This window comes from Oncorhynchus gorbuscha, linkage group LG20 (genome assembly GCF_021184085.1).
Source record: "Oncorhynchus gorbuscha isolate QuinsamMale2020 ecotype Even-year linkage group LG20, OgorEven_v1.0, whole genome shotgun sequence".
Classification (NCBI taxonomy): Eukaryota; Metazoa; Chordata; class Actinopteri; order Salmoniformes; family Salmonidae; genus Oncorhynchus; species Oncorhynchus gorbuscha.
The window spans coordinates 6,801,208-6,818,714 of NC_060192.1; the positions used below are offsets into that span (position 1 = coordinate 6,801,208).

Here is a 17,507-nt window from a genome sequence, read left to right on the forward strand (position 1 = left end):
AGTATATGCTTGGGGTCATTGTCCATTTGGAAGACCCATTTGCAACCAAGCTTTAACTTCCTGTTTGATGTCTTTAGAAGTTGCTTTAACATATCCACATAATTTTCCCCCCTCATGATGCCATCTATTTTGTGAAGTGCACCAGTCCCTCCTGCAGCAAAGCACCTCCACAACATGATACTGCCACCCCCGTGCTTCACGGTTGGGATGGTGTTCTTCAGCTTGCAAGCCTCTCCCTTGTTCCTCCAAACATAACGATGGTCATTATGGGCAAAAAGTTATATATTTTTTTCATCAGACCAGAGGACATTCTCCAAAAAGCACGATATTTGTCCCCGTGTGCAGTTGCAAACAGTAGTCTGGCTTTTTATGGTGGTTTCGGAGTAGTGGCTTCTTCCTTGCTGAGCGGCCTTTCAGGTTATGTCAATATAGGACTCGTTTTACTGAGGATAAAGACAATTTTGTACCGGTTTCCTCCAGCATCTTCACAAGTATGTTCATCTCTCCTTCCTGGGCGGTATGGCGGCGATGTGGTCCCATGGTGTTTATACTTGCGTACTATTGTTTGTACAGATGAACGTGGTACCTTCAGGTGCCAGGTCTTGGCTGATTTCTTTTGATTTTCTCATGATGTCAAGCAAAGAGTCACTGAGTTTGAAGGTAGGCCTTGAAATACATCCACAGGTACACCTTCAATTGACTCAAATGATGTAAATTAGCCTATCAGAAGCTTCTAAAGCCATGACTTCATTTTCGGGAATTTTCCAAGCTGTTTAAAGGCACAGTCAACTTAGTGTATGTAAATTCTGACCCACTGGAATTGTGATACTGTGAATTATATTTGAAATAATCTGTCTGTAAACAATTGTTGGAAAAATGACTTGTGTCCTGCACAAAGTAGATGTCCTAAAGTTTGTTAACAAGAAATTTATGGAGGGGTTGAAAAACGAGTTTTAATGACTCCAGCCTAAGTGTATGTAAACTTCTGACTGTAGGCAGGGGTAAAAGTGACCAGAAGCAACTAGGCAGATAAATAACCATGAATAGCAGCGTATGTATGTATGTGTGTATGTGTGTATGTGTGTATGTGTGTATGTGTGTATGTGTATGTGTATGTGTATGTGTATGTGTGTGTGTGTGTGTGTGTGTGTGTGTGTGTGTGTGTGTGTGTGTGTGTGTGTGTGTGTGTGTGTGTGTGTGTGTGTGTGTGTGTGTGTGTGTGTGTGTGTGTGTGTGTGTGTGTGTGTGTGTGTGTGTGTGTGTGTGTATGTATGTATGTATGTATGTATGTATGTATGTATGTATGTATGTGTGTGTCAGAGTGATAGTTTAAGTATGCGAATGTGTGGATAGAGACTTGAGATTGTGTATAAAGTCAGTGCAGATAGTCCGTAGAAGGGATTGAGCAGCCATCGGTTAGCAGTTCATCAGTCTTATTGCTTGGAGATAGAAGTTGTCTCAGAGCCTGTTGGTCCGAGACATGATGCTCCGGTACCGTTAACCAAACGGTAGTGGGGTGAACAGTCCATTGCTGGGGTGGCTAAAGTCATTGGCAATTTTCCGGGCCTTCCTCATACACCGCCTAGTATAAGTTACGGGAGAAAACATCTATACAGTGACATATCTCAATCTTATTTTTGGATAATAATTTATCGCTATTTGAATCTTAAGTATCGATTTGTAAAAAATATATATATATATTTATATACAGTGCCGTTCAGAAGTTTGGACAGACCTACTCAGTTTCTCTTTATTTTTGCTATTTTCTACATTGTAGAATAATAGTGAAGGCATCAAAACTATGAAATAACACATATGGAATCATGTAGTAACCAAAAAAAGTGTCAAATCAAAATAAAGTAGCCACTTTTGGCCTTGATGACAGATTTTCCCACTCAGCTTTGGCATTCTCTCAACCAGCTTCATGAGGTAGTCACATGGAATGCATTTCAATTAACAGGTGTGCCTTGATAAAAGTGAATTTGTGGAATTTCTTTCCTTCTTAATGTGTTTGAGCCAATCAGTTGTTTTGTGACAAGGTAGTGGTGGTATATATGGTAAAAGACCAAGTCCATATTATGGCAAGAACAGCTCAAATAAGCAAAGAGAAACAACAGTCCATCATTACTTTAAGACATGAAGGGTCAGTCAATCAAGAACTTTCAAAGTTTCTTCAAATGCAGTCGCAAAAACCATCAAGGGCTATGATGAAACTGGCTCTCATGAGGACCGCCACTGGAAAGGAAAACCCAGAGTTACCTCTGCTGCAGAGGATAAGTTCATTAGAGTTACCAGCCTCAGAAATTGCAGCCCACATAAATGCTTCACAGAGATCAAGTAACAGACACATCTCAACATCATCGGTTCAGAGGAGACTGCGTGAATCAGGCGTTCATGGTTGAGTTGTGTAAAGAAACCACTACTAAAGGACGCCGATAAGAAGAAGATAAGAAAAGGATATTTGCTTGGGCCAACAAAAACACGAGCAATGGACATTAGACGGGTAGAAATCTGTCCTTTGGCCTGATGAGTCAAAATGTGAGATTTTTTGGTTCCAACTGCCGTGTCTTAGTGAGACGCAGAGTAGGTGAACGGATGATCTCCGTATGTGTGGTTCCCACCGTGAAGCATGGAGGAGGAGGTGTGATGGTGTGGGCGTGTTTTGCTGGTGACACTGTCAGTGATTTATTTAAAATGCAAGGCACACTTCACCCTTTTCCAACAGGACAATGACCCAACACACCTCCAGGCTGTGTAAAGGCTATTTGACCAAGAAGGAGAGTGATGGAGTGCTGCATCTGATGAACTGGGCTCCACAATCACCCGACCTCAACCCAATTGAGATGGTTTGGGATGAATTGGACTGCAGAGTGAAGGAAAAGCAGTCAACAAGTGCTCAGCATATGAGGGAACTCCTTCAAGACTGTTAGAAAAGCATTCCAGGTGAAGCTGGTTGAGACAATGCCAAGAGTGTGCAAAGCTGTCATCAAGGCAAAGGGTGGCTACTTTGAAGAATCAAAAATATTAAATATATATTGGTTGGTTTCGCACTTTTTTGGTTACCACGTGATTTCATATGTGTAATCTCATAGTTTTGACACTATTATTCTACAATGTAAAAATATAGAAAAACCCTTGAATGAGTGGCTGTGTCCAAACTTTTGACTGGTAGTTTATACACACACATATATATATATAATTATTATCTTTATTTCTTTTTTGCTACTGTAGGTGTTTTTCATCCTATAACTTGTTCTCCATCTTCTTTATAAATAGTGACCCAACATTTTCAGCACTTTATTTTCCTGACCGTTCAAAACTCATTTTCTCGTGTGTCTCTCTTGTCTCTCTGCAGCAGACACATAGTAAGCAATATGTTTGGAACACAAAACTGCAATACAATCACAGTATCGAATCATAATACATATAGAATCATGAGAATGGCTATACTTATTGTATCGGCAACGAAGTATTGTGATAAATATCGTATCGTGAGGTCCCTGGCAATGCCCAGCCCTTGTGTGTGTGAATGTGTGTGCATGAGTGGGTGTGTGCTTGTGTGTGTTTTGTTGATGGTGAGGGGTGTTTGTGTGGGTGTTTTATTGATGGTGGTGGAAAATGCTGTCTCAGACACCGCTCTAGAATCTCCCATTAGTGTTGAATTGAGATCTGGTGTCTTCTGAGACACACACACACACACACACACACACACACACACACACACACACACACACACACACACACACACACACACACACACACACACACACACACACACACACACACACACACACACACACACACACACACACACACACACATACACACACACACACACACACACACACACCTTTTAAGCCCCCTAAACTCATTTGAGATGCATTTTTCAAAGTCCCTGAGATATCTTCTTCTTAACATAGTAGCGAAGATGATAGGTAACTGGGCACTATTATACATGACCCTATGCATGATGGGATGCTAATTGCTTCAGTAACTCAGGAACCACACCTGTGTGGAAGGAAGCACCTGCTTTCAATATACTTTCTATCCCTCATTTACACAAGTGTTTCCTTTATTTTGTCAGTTCCCTGTACATCCAGCAACCTATAGGGTCTTTAAGCTTGTCTTAAGTAGCTAGACACAGGCAGAGCACACATGGTTTATAGCGTCCAACACACACACACAAACACGGTTGCCAGCTTACAATCAGAGGGAAGGCTGAAGGAGGATGGAAGGGGGAAAAGAGAGAAAGGGATCAGGCTTGTCAATGACAAGACGACGAGTAGGGAGTTGGCTAACTCTCTGGAACAAGCACTACTGAATTGCTCCAACGGTAGTAATCAGGTCGGCTCGAGATTTTTTCCACCTGACGTTGGTAGTTAATAAGTACTCAAAGCACTACAGCGTTACGACACAGGCTTTCCAACAGTCATCAGGTAGAGGTTTTTCTACCTGACGTATCGTAACACCACAGCCAGACTACACCGACTGTTCGGGACTGCAGAAGAAGACAAAAACAGGAAGTAGTTGGTTGTGCGTTACTGTTTACTGTTTTTGACAATCCCGAATGCAATCACCTCCCATCCTCCGTCATCCTGTCTTTCATAGGCCTTACGCTGGCACCATCTGTAAGTTCAACTTCCCTTTATGACTACTTTCACGAATACCTTCGCGTCATTGTTCAGCCGTTTGTATAACTTTTGACAACATCAAAAAAGATTTCTAGCCAAAACGCTCTTAGCCGTTAGCCAGCGTCGTAGAGGTGTGTTGAGTTTAGCCTACCTGTTTGCTAGCCCCATTGAACTGTAGCTATGTCGACTCTGTTTCCGTCATGCTAGCTGACGAGTGTGTTCGTATGCAAATGCACAGTATGTTCTTATCGTGTACTTACCCATTCTACTTACCTCTTTCGACCTGTTGCCAAGGAGCCCCTTGACATAAGTGGACTGGAGGCCATTGTTTGTAAGATTAAAAAATGTTTATCAGATGTTTTTTTCTGTGTTGTCTTTATGTGACCTCTGTTAGCCAATGATTGATAATGGCTTAGAATGGGTCGTCTCTTGTCCCTTGTCGTTATTTTCTAGAAAGATGACATGGTGGAGACATGGTGGGGGACAACAACAAAAGACGACGTGAATATAGTTCAGTCGACGCTGAATGAAGACAAGGTCTCAAAGGGACAAGAGCAAAATAAGTCTAAATATGCCATTGAATAGGTCATTCCTTTCATCAAAACAAATTGCAATAAAGTTTGCATGAGCTTATTATTGCTTGTTTGGGGATATAACTTACAGTTAGAAACGTGAGGAAATAACATGTAGCGATGTTGAATGGGTAAACAGTAGTTACACGTTTTAAATAGTCATTCCAGAGGATTTATGTAGAAAATTATTAAGGATCAGGATCACTCCAGTAGTGATACAACACCACACACACAGATGGCACTGGTAGTAGTAACTCCATATGGATTGGGTATGCAGACAGCAGCAATGTGTAGGAATTCAATAGTGAACATGTAGGAATTGTGTAGGTATGTGTAGGTTTTAAGTAAGTAGATACCCAAAAGCTCAGTAGTTACACATTAAGGGAGAATTATGTTGTGATTTGAGTATGAAATATGTAGTGGTCACCAGTAGCGAAACATCCCAATTCATAATTTATTACTACTTAAATTAATACATAAATCACTACTGGTTTACTACACATCTCAATAACAATCAAGTACTAAAACCGGTAGATTTTGTGTAGTAGTGATGAGTAGTAATTTAGTAGTACTTGTTCATGAGGGAAAGCAGAAACAGACTGGTAACCGGGCTGTCATCAAAACTCCCTATCACGCTACACAACATACACTATATCTACAAAAGTATGTGGACACCACATCAAATTTGTGGATTCGGCTATTTCAGCCACACCCATTGCTGACAGGTGGATAAAATCGAGCACACCGCCATGCAATCTCCATAGACAAACATTGGCAGAAGAATGGCCTTTACTGAAGAGGTCAGTGACTTTCAACATGGCACCGTCATAGGATGCCACATTCCCTATACTTTCTGCCCTGCTATAGCTGCCCCAGTCAACTGTAAGTGCTGTTATTGTGAAGTGGACATGTCTAGGAGCAACAACGGCCCAGCCACGAAGTGGTAGGTCACACAAGCTCAGAAAATGGGACCGACCGAGTGCTGAAGCGTATAGCACGTAAAAATGGTCTGTTCTTGGTTGCAACACTCACTACCGAGTTCCAAACTGCTTCTGGAAGCAACGTCAGCACAATAACTGTTCATCAGAAGCTTCATTAAATTGGTTTCCATGGCCGAGCAGCCACGCACAAGCCTAAGATCACCATGCGCAATGCCAAGTGTCGGCTGGAGTGGTGTAAAGCTTGCCGCCATTGGACTCTGAAGCAGTGGAAACACTTTCTCTGGAGTGATGAATCACACTTCACCATCTGTTATTCCGACGGACTAATCTGGGTTTGGCGGATGCCAGGATAACGCTACCTGCCCCAATGTATAGTGCCAACTGTAAAGTTTGGTGTAGGAGGAATAATGGTCTGGGGCTGTTGTTCATGGTTCAGGCTAGGCCCCTTAGTCCCAGTGAAGGAAAATCTTAACAGTACAGCATACAATGACATTCTAGACGATTCTGGGCTTCCAACCTCGTGGCAACAGTTTGGGGAAGACTCTTTCCTGTTTCAGTATGACAATGCCCCTGTGCACAAAGCGAGGTCCATACAGAAAAAGTTTGTCGAGATCGGTGTGGAAGAAATTGACTGGCCTGCACAAAGCCCTGACCTCAACCCCATCGAACACTTTGGGGATGAATTGGAACGCCGACTGCGAGCCAGGCCTAATCACTCAACATCAGTGTCCAACCTCACTAATGCTATTGTGCCTGAAAGGAAGCAAGTACCCACAACAATGTTCCAACAGTTACCCTACGAGTTTCGGAGCCTGCTGGTTTTCTCTTCTAGCTGATAATTAATTGCACACACCTGGTGTGCCAGGTCTAAATCAGTCCCTAATTAGAGGGGAACAATGAAAAAAATGCAGTGGAACTGGCTTCAAGGTCCAGAGTTGAGTTTGAGAGATCTAGCCTTCCCAGAAGAGTGGAGGCTGTTATCGCAGCAAAGGGGGGGACCAACTCCATATTAATGCCCATGATTTTAGAAGATGAGATGTTTGACGCGCGCAGGTGTCCACATACTTTTGTTTGTGTAGTGTAGCATCCCAAACCCCTGTCCCCTATCCCTTATGCCCATGTGGAGATCCGAGATGATGTGATATGTAATAACATGGTGATACAGCACCAACGTACCCCCATCCCTAGCTAGAGGAGAATAGAGCCTCATCTGTACAGACTCCTCAGTAAACTGACCAAGAAAGGCACATTTCAAACACAGATCTTCTATACAGTATATGTCAGCACCAGATATAATCAAGCTAGAGGCATAATGTCCAATCAAAACAAGGCCCAACATGCTAAACAGGACACATTACTTCTCTGCTCTCATTCATTTAGTCAGTCAGTCATGCAGATAGTGAGGCTGTTTCAGGAAACACCATACTCCTCTGCTTTTGAGTAAATATAGAACATTCCTTGTTGAGTCAACTCCGAATTATATAAACTGTGGGTGTTGACGCTGAGCATGGAGTTCTGCTTTCGAGGGAAGCGTGCTTTTGACCTAAACACTGTGTGTGTTTGCTAGATTTTTTTTCTCCCAGCATGTGTGTTCCCTCTAAGACAACATGATGTAGAGCCCACCTGTAAACCAAACCGGGAAGATGGCAGGCTTCCACCCGATTCCTCCTTCCACACACACACACACACACACATTTCCTCATCTATAAATAGCTTACACGTAACCAGCGGGGCTCCAAAAATAAAATAATGAACTTTTTACCCCAAAACAAAGCAGAGCGGCCCGTATCTAGTTCACACTAAGACAGAGAGAGACAGAAACAGACATAGCCAGTGGAACTAGAGAAAAGAGATGGACACATAACAGACTCCCTATTTTCCCCAAACACCCTCTCAATGCCCACTCTCACAACAATCACGGCACCCCTTCTCTGTCACAAACTTAAAAACACACCATCGCGGTGTGCCAAAGATGGGCCTTTCTCTATGTAGAGGGATGATTCAGAGTCCTCATTTACCCCCATGCTGTGTACGTGTGTGTATTCTGGGGAAAGAGATGGACAGACAGAAGGACCAAACAGAAACAGACAGGCAAATGCCAGTGGGCTGATCTAAATTGGAGTGTTTGTTTGCATAGAATGATCATTATTTGGCTAATAATGAGGTCCGAAAGGAAACAAATGGGCTGGGGTATTAGAAATCACTGGGTGAATTTTTTTTATCCCAGTCCATCCCTGGACCAGAGACACACCGTCCAATAGAAAGACAGGGTAGACAGAATGTGTAAGTGTGTATTTTGAGGCTGGATAGAGCGAGGGCGACAGACAGTGGGTGCTGGGGTGGCAATGCCCTTGTATATCTTGGCAGGACAACCTACATGCCAGTGTCAGAGGGGCAGGGGTAGTGGGGGGTAGACGGATGGGTGCCGGGCAGGGGGTAGATGGGGAACGGGAGGAGAAGAGGGCTGGGGGTAGATGGGGAACGGGAGGAGAAGAGGGCTGGGGTTAGATGGGGAACGGGAGGAGAAGAGGGCTGGGGGTAGATGGGGAACGGGAGGAGAAGAGGGCAGGGGGTAGATGGGGAACGGGAGGAGAAGAGGGCTGGGGGTAGATGGGGAACGGGAGGAGAAGAGGGCTGGGGGTAGATGGGGAACGGGAGGAGAAGAGGGCAGGGGGCGGAGGAGTGCACGTAGACGAGTCTCAAAGGGGTGTATGCAATAAGCCCCCAGACATAGAGCCTGCGTCGACTTCATCCCGGCACTACGAGCACCGCATATAATTTCAAAGAAAACAACATGGTTCCTCGATCACATTGTCAGGAGGAAAATAACAAGTAAAAGGGACATGACTTGGATCGGTGTCCTACAGCTCTACCAAGCTGGCCAGTAGATGCTGTAACCCCCCCACCCACCACCACCATTCTCCACTATAGGCACATGACTCATTATAAATACTTCAGACTAGGCTAGAGTGGGGGGGGGTCTGATTAACACTACAGTAGCTACAGGCAACCATCAGACAAAGACTCATCTGTATTAGACTCCCTAACTAGAGGATGGTGGATATAGACTCCCTAACTGGAGAATGGTGGATATAGACTCCCTAACTAGAGGATGGTGGATGTAGACTCCCTAACTGGAGAATGGTGGATATAGACTCCCTAACTAGAGGATGGTGGATGTAGACTCCCTAACTAGAGGATGGTGGATATAGACTCCCTAACTGGAGAATGGTGGATATAGACTCCCTAACTGGAGGATGGTGGATATAGACTCCCTAACTAGAGGATGGTGGATGTAGACTCCCTAACTAGAGGATGGTGGATATAGACTCCCTAACTAGAGGATGGTGGATATAGACTCCCTAACTAGAGGATGGTGGATATAGACTCCCTAACTAGAGGATGGTGGATGTAGACTCCCTAACTAGAGGATGGTGGATATAGACTCCCTAACTAGAGGATGGTGGATATAGACTCCCTAACTAGAGGATGGTGGATATAGACTCCCTAACTAGAGGATGGTGGATATAGACTCCCTAACTAGAGGATGGTGGATGTAGACTCCCTAACTGGAGGATGGTGGATATAGACTCCCTAACTAGAGGATGGTGGATATAGACTCCCTAACTAGAGGATGGTGGATGTAGACTCCCTAACTGGAGGATGGTGGATGTAGACTCCCTAACTAGAGGATGGTGGATGTAGACTCCCTAACTAGAGGATGGTGGATATAGACTCCCTAACTAGAGGATGGTGGATGTAGACTCCTAACTGGAGGATGGTGGATGTAGACTCCCTAACTAGAGGATGGTGGATGTAGACTCCCTAACTGGAGGATGGTGGATGTAGACTCCCTAACTAGAGGATGGTGGATGTAGACTCCCTAACTAGAGGATGGTGGATGTAGACTCCCTAACTGGAGGATGGTGGATATAGACTCCCTAACTAGAGGATGGTGGATATAGACTCCCTAACTAGAGGATGGTGGATGTAGACTCCCTAACTGGAGGATGGTGGATGTAGACTCCCTAACTAGAGGATGGTGGATGTAGACTCCCTAACTGGAGGATGGTGGATGTAGACTCCCTAACTGGAGGATGGTGGATGTAGACTCCCTAACTAGAGGATGGTGGATGTAGACTCCCTAACTGGAGGATGGTGGATGTAGACTCCCTAACTAGAGGATGGTGGATATAGACTCCCTAACTAGAGGATGGTGGATATAGACTCCCTAACTAGAGGATGGTGGATGTAGACTCCCTAACTGGAGGATGGTGGATGTAGACTCCCTAACTGGAGGATGGTGGATGTAGACTCCCTAAACTAGAGGATGGTGGATGCAACACCACACAGTAAGTAAGTTGTTTACCAAGGTGGCAGATGACACTGTACTCGCTAGAAAACAAGTGTTCGGGCAAAATTCAGACATGTCAGAGTTAAAGCCCGCATGGAGACCACCCAGCAAATCCTCTGCAATGTGCTTTTAAATAAACTACAGTTTGGGTTGTGAATTCTTCAGGTCTTAAGAGAGGAGGGAGGCTGGTTTTCTACCTCGTTAAATTCCAGTTAATCAGTACAATTGATCAAGTAGAATGGCAGTGAGAAATGGAAACTGTCAGGACTGCGGAACTCCAGAGCCTCCATTGTGCAGCCCTGACCAGTCACGTGTTCCCACTCCCAGCCATGTGTTGGTTTAGAAAGCTGAGATGTGGCAGCCAGGTGAGGCTAGCCTTTAGTCTGTAATCCACTTGTAAACTGCCTGCTCTCTCTGACTTAATGGGAGAGCCAGAACAGAAACTAGAGGCTTATCCAGGGGACAGGAGCCAAGTATCAGGTGTTTTAGTGCTGGGATGGAACTAAAGCCTGCACAGACTGTAGCTCTCCAGCTGGACCAGGGGGCAGAGCTGGAGAACACACCCCTCAAGGCCACATACTGTGCACTGCTCTAGCCTGGGATCAGAGTCATAATACCCAGTGACACTGTTGGCACAGGCCCCCTCACTTGTATTAGTACACTAGAAAATATTATACACCAGTATTTTATTTTCTCAACATGACTTTAAAGATACTGGATTTGTCCATCAGTACTACACATTTCACTTTCTCTAACAGGTCTGAGATTCATTCACAAACACCTAAAGTATTGACCTCAGTCAACTTTAAATTGACATGAACACAATACTTAAAATATTTAAGAAAAATAAACAAATCCGACTACACAATTCACATCTCTCTCACTGGGCTGTTGTATACTCTCTGAGTAGAACACATCTATTCAATTCTATGACAGACTCCTACGCGCGTTTATGGTCGAGTTCGGAGCGCAAACACTGTGCGTAATTCAGCCAATAGCACAAACTGTCCCAACTGTAAACTTTCAGAGTGAATATAATGAATTAACTCACCGGACGCACTTACTGTAGCCTGCTCCTCATGAGGCTGCTCTGTCCGATATCAGTGTCCGTTTACACAGGCGTTTTCACGAGCCTTGTCCGAATACAGTACAGCAGAAATGTCTTCGTGTAAAGATCCCCGTTAGACAAACGAATTCGCTTTAAATCCAGAATGGCAATAGCCTACTATTAATCATACGAACACAGTGATGGAAATGGCAACTGGCAACATTGAAACTCTCTTCTCCACTCCGGATTGGAAATGAAGAGGAAGGGAGTCGTGCTACGCAGTCTCTCAGTGTGAGTGAGTGATTTGCCCGGTGAAGGAACGGAGGAGGGGAAGGAAAGGGGGATAATACCGCTAATGTTTGTTTCCCGTCGGTGATGTGCCCATAGACACACTTTGATCGATCGCTCTCTCTTCCTCTCCCTCTCTCTCTCTCTCTCCAATCCATCAAACACGCACACAATCCATGAACAAGTTTTAAGGACCTGGCGGGTGCGCGCACGCACAAAGACACACACACACACACACACACACACACACACACACACACACACACACACACACACACACACACACACACACACACACACACACACACACACACACACACACACACACACACACACACACACACACACACACACACACACACACAGCCTATCTGTCTGAAGTTTGTTCAGTCAACATATGTGCCAAATAAATAAACCGTCCTAGTATAGAAGACTACATTTCCTGTCTGGTTAAGCAGTGAAAACGTGGATATCTCTTACCAGTCAATTACTTGCACTTCCTTCTGTTCTGTCAAAGCTTCAGCCCCAGATCCTCCTGCATGCGTTTCAGGTTTCGGTTCTCTCTCTCTCTCCCCTTCTGGCTTTATCTCAATCTCTCTCTCATCTGTGTCAGTCAGTCTGTGTCTGAGTGTTTCATCAGGGTGGTCTCTAAGGGCCTCGGGTCCATTGGTTTACAGAGCACCTGGGAGAGACCGGAGAGAGACTGTATGAGACTGAAGCTGGTTCTAATAGAACAGATTAAGATGTAGTTAACACACACACACACACACACACACACACACACACACACACACACACACACACACACACACACACACACACACACACACACACACACACACACACACACACACACACACACACACACACACACACACACACACACACACACACACGCACCTGCTTTTAATCTTAAAACAGATTATTAAACTCAAATGAATGTACATTTTCAGAGTAATACACTATCCCTTCCCTAGAATACACAGGGCAAACAGAAAGTTTGAAGTATGAAGTGTTGGTCTGTAGCTCACTGGTGCACTGCAGTGGAAGCTCTTGGAACTGCACCTGTTTACCAGTACGGTGCAGTTTTGGATGGGTGGATGCACTTATGAAATGCCCTACAACTCTATAGCGGGAGACTACTTCTCTCTGCTCTAACCCACTCTGCAGCTCACACACCGACACGCACACACACACACACCCATACAAACACTTTCCCACACCGACACACACACCCATACAAACACTTGCCCACACCGACACGCACACACACACACCCATACAAACACTTGCCCACACCTGCACACATATACTGTACACAAAAGCAAATAGTCTGTCTCTGGGGCGTGTTTTCACTGCACATGTGTTCCTGTAGTGTGTGTCTCATGGGGGTCGAGTTTGGTTGTTGGTGGTCTAGTGGAACGCCCAGCATGTTACCCCTGCTATGTATAATGGGTGAGCCTTAACCTTTTGTCGTGTTACAGGAAAAACAGCTGCGCAGTAGTCGTCGTTCTGCCACTGTGGGGACTATACACCCCGGGAAAAGATGCTGCTGTGTTTGTAGGCATCTCACCTGACAAGCCTGCTGTCATCGTCCCCTGTCACTCCCATCGCTCAGGCTGACACGCACAATGTAATCTGCCTGTTATTCATGTGAGACAGGCCTCTGAACAACAAAGGCACAGTAATCACGGTAGCATTTTTTTTTTTGAACAATGAAAGTATGTCTCTGCAAACTCAGTATAATATGTGGAGATATTTCAAAGAATGCTTTCATGCTTTGAAGGGGCTCCCGGAGTGGCGCAGCGGGCTAAGGAACTGCGTCTCGGTGCTTGAGGTGTCACTACAGACACCCTACTTCGATTCCAGGCTGGATCATAACTGGCCGTGATTGGGAGTCCCGCAGGGCGGCGACACAATTGGCCCAGTGTTGTCCGGGTTTGGCCGAGGTAGGCCGTCATTGAAAATAAGAATTTGTTCTTAACTGACTTAAATAACGGTTAGAACCATATTCACTCCTCCATCCCTTCCCTCAGACACAAACACTCATGTGTATGTGGCATGTAGCTCCCTCAGACACAGCTGGGCTTGGTTCTGAGGCCAGGGTGTATGGCAGTGTTAGGGCAGTACCACCAGAGATATTTTAAGCTCTGATTCACTCCAGAATTTCAGTACGGACACGCTGAACAACAGCGACAGCCAGGCAGACGGTGACTAACATTAGCTATGGAATTGTTGCAGTTTATTGTATACAGTAGTTTGGCATCTAGCATCTACACCACACACCCTGTCTGTCAGAGATGTGACATAACAAATTATACGAATATGACCAAGAGACTGTTAGGAGGCAAGGGACCGTAACGACGCAAGAGACCACAAGCTAAAGGCTACTTATGGTAAATACAGTCAACCTACTGTACTGCATCACACAGTAGACTGTCAACCATGGTTATGACTGAACGACCAGTTTTATAACAAGATGCATTTGTTCAAGGTTATTAGGAATAAAGCTAGAAGTAACCTAGAAACAAAGTTTAAGTATCAAAGGAACAGAGGTCAGAGATCACAGGCCAGTCAGAGAGGTGACGGGGGAGGGGCAGGGAGAGCCAAGATGGAGGGCCAATGACCAACCGTTACAGATCCACAAAACATTGTAGACTTGCTTAAATACATTATATTAACACCACCATTGAATGTTGAGCTATACAGCTTGCTAAATGTACAAGAGTGAATTTAAACCTTTTTGTCTTTTTTCCATGGTCAAATTTATAACTTCATATCTTTTTGTCTCGCTCTCTATCCTGGGCCAGTCCTGATTGACTACTGCAGCTGTGGCTGTGCTTCTCGCTATGGTCGGACAGGCAGACAGACAGACAGGCAGACCAGGGGAACCCAACCACACACAGAGGTGAGAGACGCTTGACTTTGGGAGGCATTACAAGTCCTTTCGATTTTCCTTTATAGTTTCTTGTCAGCAGATGAAGCCATACCACTGACCTTACCATGAGAAAACACCATAGAAGACATTTATGTTTTTGTGTCCATTTGCATTGCGCTCACACACTTTCCTATAGAAAGCACACACTCTCCTATAGAAAGCACAAACTCTCAAATGCGCTCTCGCACTCACAAACTCTTGTTTGATCATGTGGCACACACTCCTTTCTGCCCAAAACTAAACTAAATTGAAAGCTATGAGTCAGTAAGAGTTTGCACACACACACACACACACACACACACACACACACACACACACACACACACACACACACACACACACACACACACACACACACACACACACACACACACACACACACACACACACACACACACACACACACACACACACACACACACACACACACAAACACACACACACACACACACACACTCACCAGTGCTGCTTGTATTATCTTCCCCAGGAAGGTTCCCTACAGCTCCAGCTGTGGGTCAGAACACTCTATCCTTTAGCTCAGAAAAGAAGGGATGAAATGGAACAGAGGAGTAAAAGAGGACGAGAAGAAGGTATAAAAGCCAGACCAGCTGGCTTAGAGGAGAAACACCCAGAGACCTGGGTGACCGTGTTCGGCTCAAAGCTACCAACTGCACACTGAGAGGAAAGAGACATAACCAGCCCCCAGCAGCGCCCTCAGACACACACACCCTGTGACCTCCCTCAGAGGCGTCATGCCCATAGTGGGCACAGGGGCACATGCCCCCTCAGATTTGTCCTTTAAAAAAAATATATATATTTTTAAATGTTTCTCTGTAATAGTTTCTACTAGCCACCTAGCAATTTGGGGCAGTAGGTAGCCTAGCGGTTAGAGTGTCTGGCCAATAACCAAAAGGTCGCTAGTTTGAATACCCGGGCCAACAAGGTGAAAAATCTGCCAATGTGTCCTTGAGCAAGGCACTTACCCCAAATTGTTCCAGGGTCACCGTTGATAATGGCTGACCCTGTTCGTCACCCCACTTTCTAAGGGTGTCTTAAGAGGAGTTGGGATATGCAAAAATGTCCAATTCCCACATGTGTATAATAGACACTATTCATTATTATAATCATTTTATGAAGTTGGCTTTAGCTAGCCCAGATAGGTTCCCAATCTCCTAATCTCATTACTAGCTACCAAGAGATCATTTCATAATATCACTCAAGCTAGTAGCTAGTTTGTCTGACTATCTTAGCTGGCCTGCTGGCAAGGTTGGTAGACTTTAGAAAAGCAAGCAATTAATAGGTGCATATAATAAGACATTCCTTTCAATCTTTTACCCAGATTTTAGCGGAGATAAAGAGAAGCATCTTTTGTTTCTTAACAATGACAAAAAAGCCACCAGTAAGGAGGATACGGCCCAAGAGGTACGCTTAGATATGCAGAAAAATATCACTTTTTTTTTGTTTTTTTTTTACATAGAATTAAGCCTAATGATTATGGCTCTAGGTTCAGGTGTTTGAAAAATGCAAACATTTTCAACGTAGTCGTCCTCGCGTACTTTGTGCCCCTCAGATTTTGGGGTGCATGACGCCCCTGTCCTCCACAGTGCATTCTGGCTGGGTGTCTGAGGCCGAGGTTTAGTCACCTGTCTCTGTCATTCTGGGTATATTTAGCTGTGAGGTGTCGCTAACACTGTGTGTGTGTGTGTGTGTGTGTGTGTGTGTGTGTGTGTGTGTGTGTGTGTGTGTGTGTGTGTGTGTGTGTGTGTGTGTGTGTGTGTGTGTGTGTGTGTGTGTGTGTGTGTGTGTGTGTGTGTGTGTGTGTGTGTGTGTGTGTGTGTGTGTGTGTGTGTGTGTGTGTTACTGACACTCAGGCCTTTGTAGGCCTTGGCATAAAAGAGCCCAGGATTACTGGTCTAAAGGCCTAGAGAGAGAGAGAGAGAGCCAGAGAGAGAGAGAGAGAGAGACAGCCAGACAGAGAGAGAGAGAGACAGCCAGACAGAGAGAGAGAGAGACAGACAGACAGACAGAGAGAGATAGAGACAGCCAAACAGAGAGAGAGAGAGATAGAGATAGAGACAGCCAGACAGAGAGAGAGAGAGAGAGAGAGAGAGAGAGAGAGAGAGAGAGAGAGAGAGAGAGAGAGAGAGAGAGACATCAAACCTATGAACATGGCCCGGATTTCCACACACTGAGCATCTGCTAGGCCGGGGCTTAGTTTTAACCTGCTCACTTCTCTCAGATCACTACCGATGAAGGGAAGGAGAGAGAAGATGAAGCTACTAAATACACCTACAAGGTTCCTATAGGGCTAGTGTGAGGATACAGTGGGTTCTTGAAGACCAAGGATAATACGCAAACAAACGCACACAAACACAATGATAACAAATAGTGGGGCAGCACATTGGTCTCAGCTGTGGGAATCTCTGTACGCATGAGAGCTCAGGTATAAACCTACTCTATAGCTGATGGGAAGTTACAGCTTCACAAGTTTAATGGCTTCTCCACACTGTTGACTTGACTTGGCCACTACCTGCTGACTTGACAGATCCACCACACACACACACACACACACACACACACACACACACACACACACACACACACACACACACACACACACACACACACACACACACACACACACACACACACACACACACACACACACACACACACACACAGGCCCAGTCTGGAATTGACCATATATTGTACAGCTCATATACAGTACAGTCCTG

At 44.9% G+C, this 17,507-nt stretch overlaps 1 protein-coding gene across 5 annotated transcripts in view; it reads right to left on the minus strand.

Moving 5' to 3' along the window:
• mef2ca (myocyte enhancer factor 2ca) overlaps positions 1-15,460 on the minus strand; it is a 34,631-nt gene extending 19,171 nt beyond the window's left edge. For 3 of the 5 annotated variants that reach the window (XM_046317359.1, XM_046317361.1, XM_046317363.1), the window contains exons 1-2: positions 15,233-15,459; positions 12,315-12,516 (exon numbers count right to left, since the gene is read on the minus strand). The gene's annotated coding sequence lies outside the window, so the exon portion shown is untranslated. Of the gene's footprint in view, positions 1-11,549; positions 12,060-12,314; positions 12,517-15,232 lie in introns of those variants that run through there. The other 2 variants (XM_046317362.1, XM_046317360.1) reach the window with 2 other exon arrangements.
• Between the last annotated feature and the right edge of the window lie 2,047 nt (positions 15,461-17,507).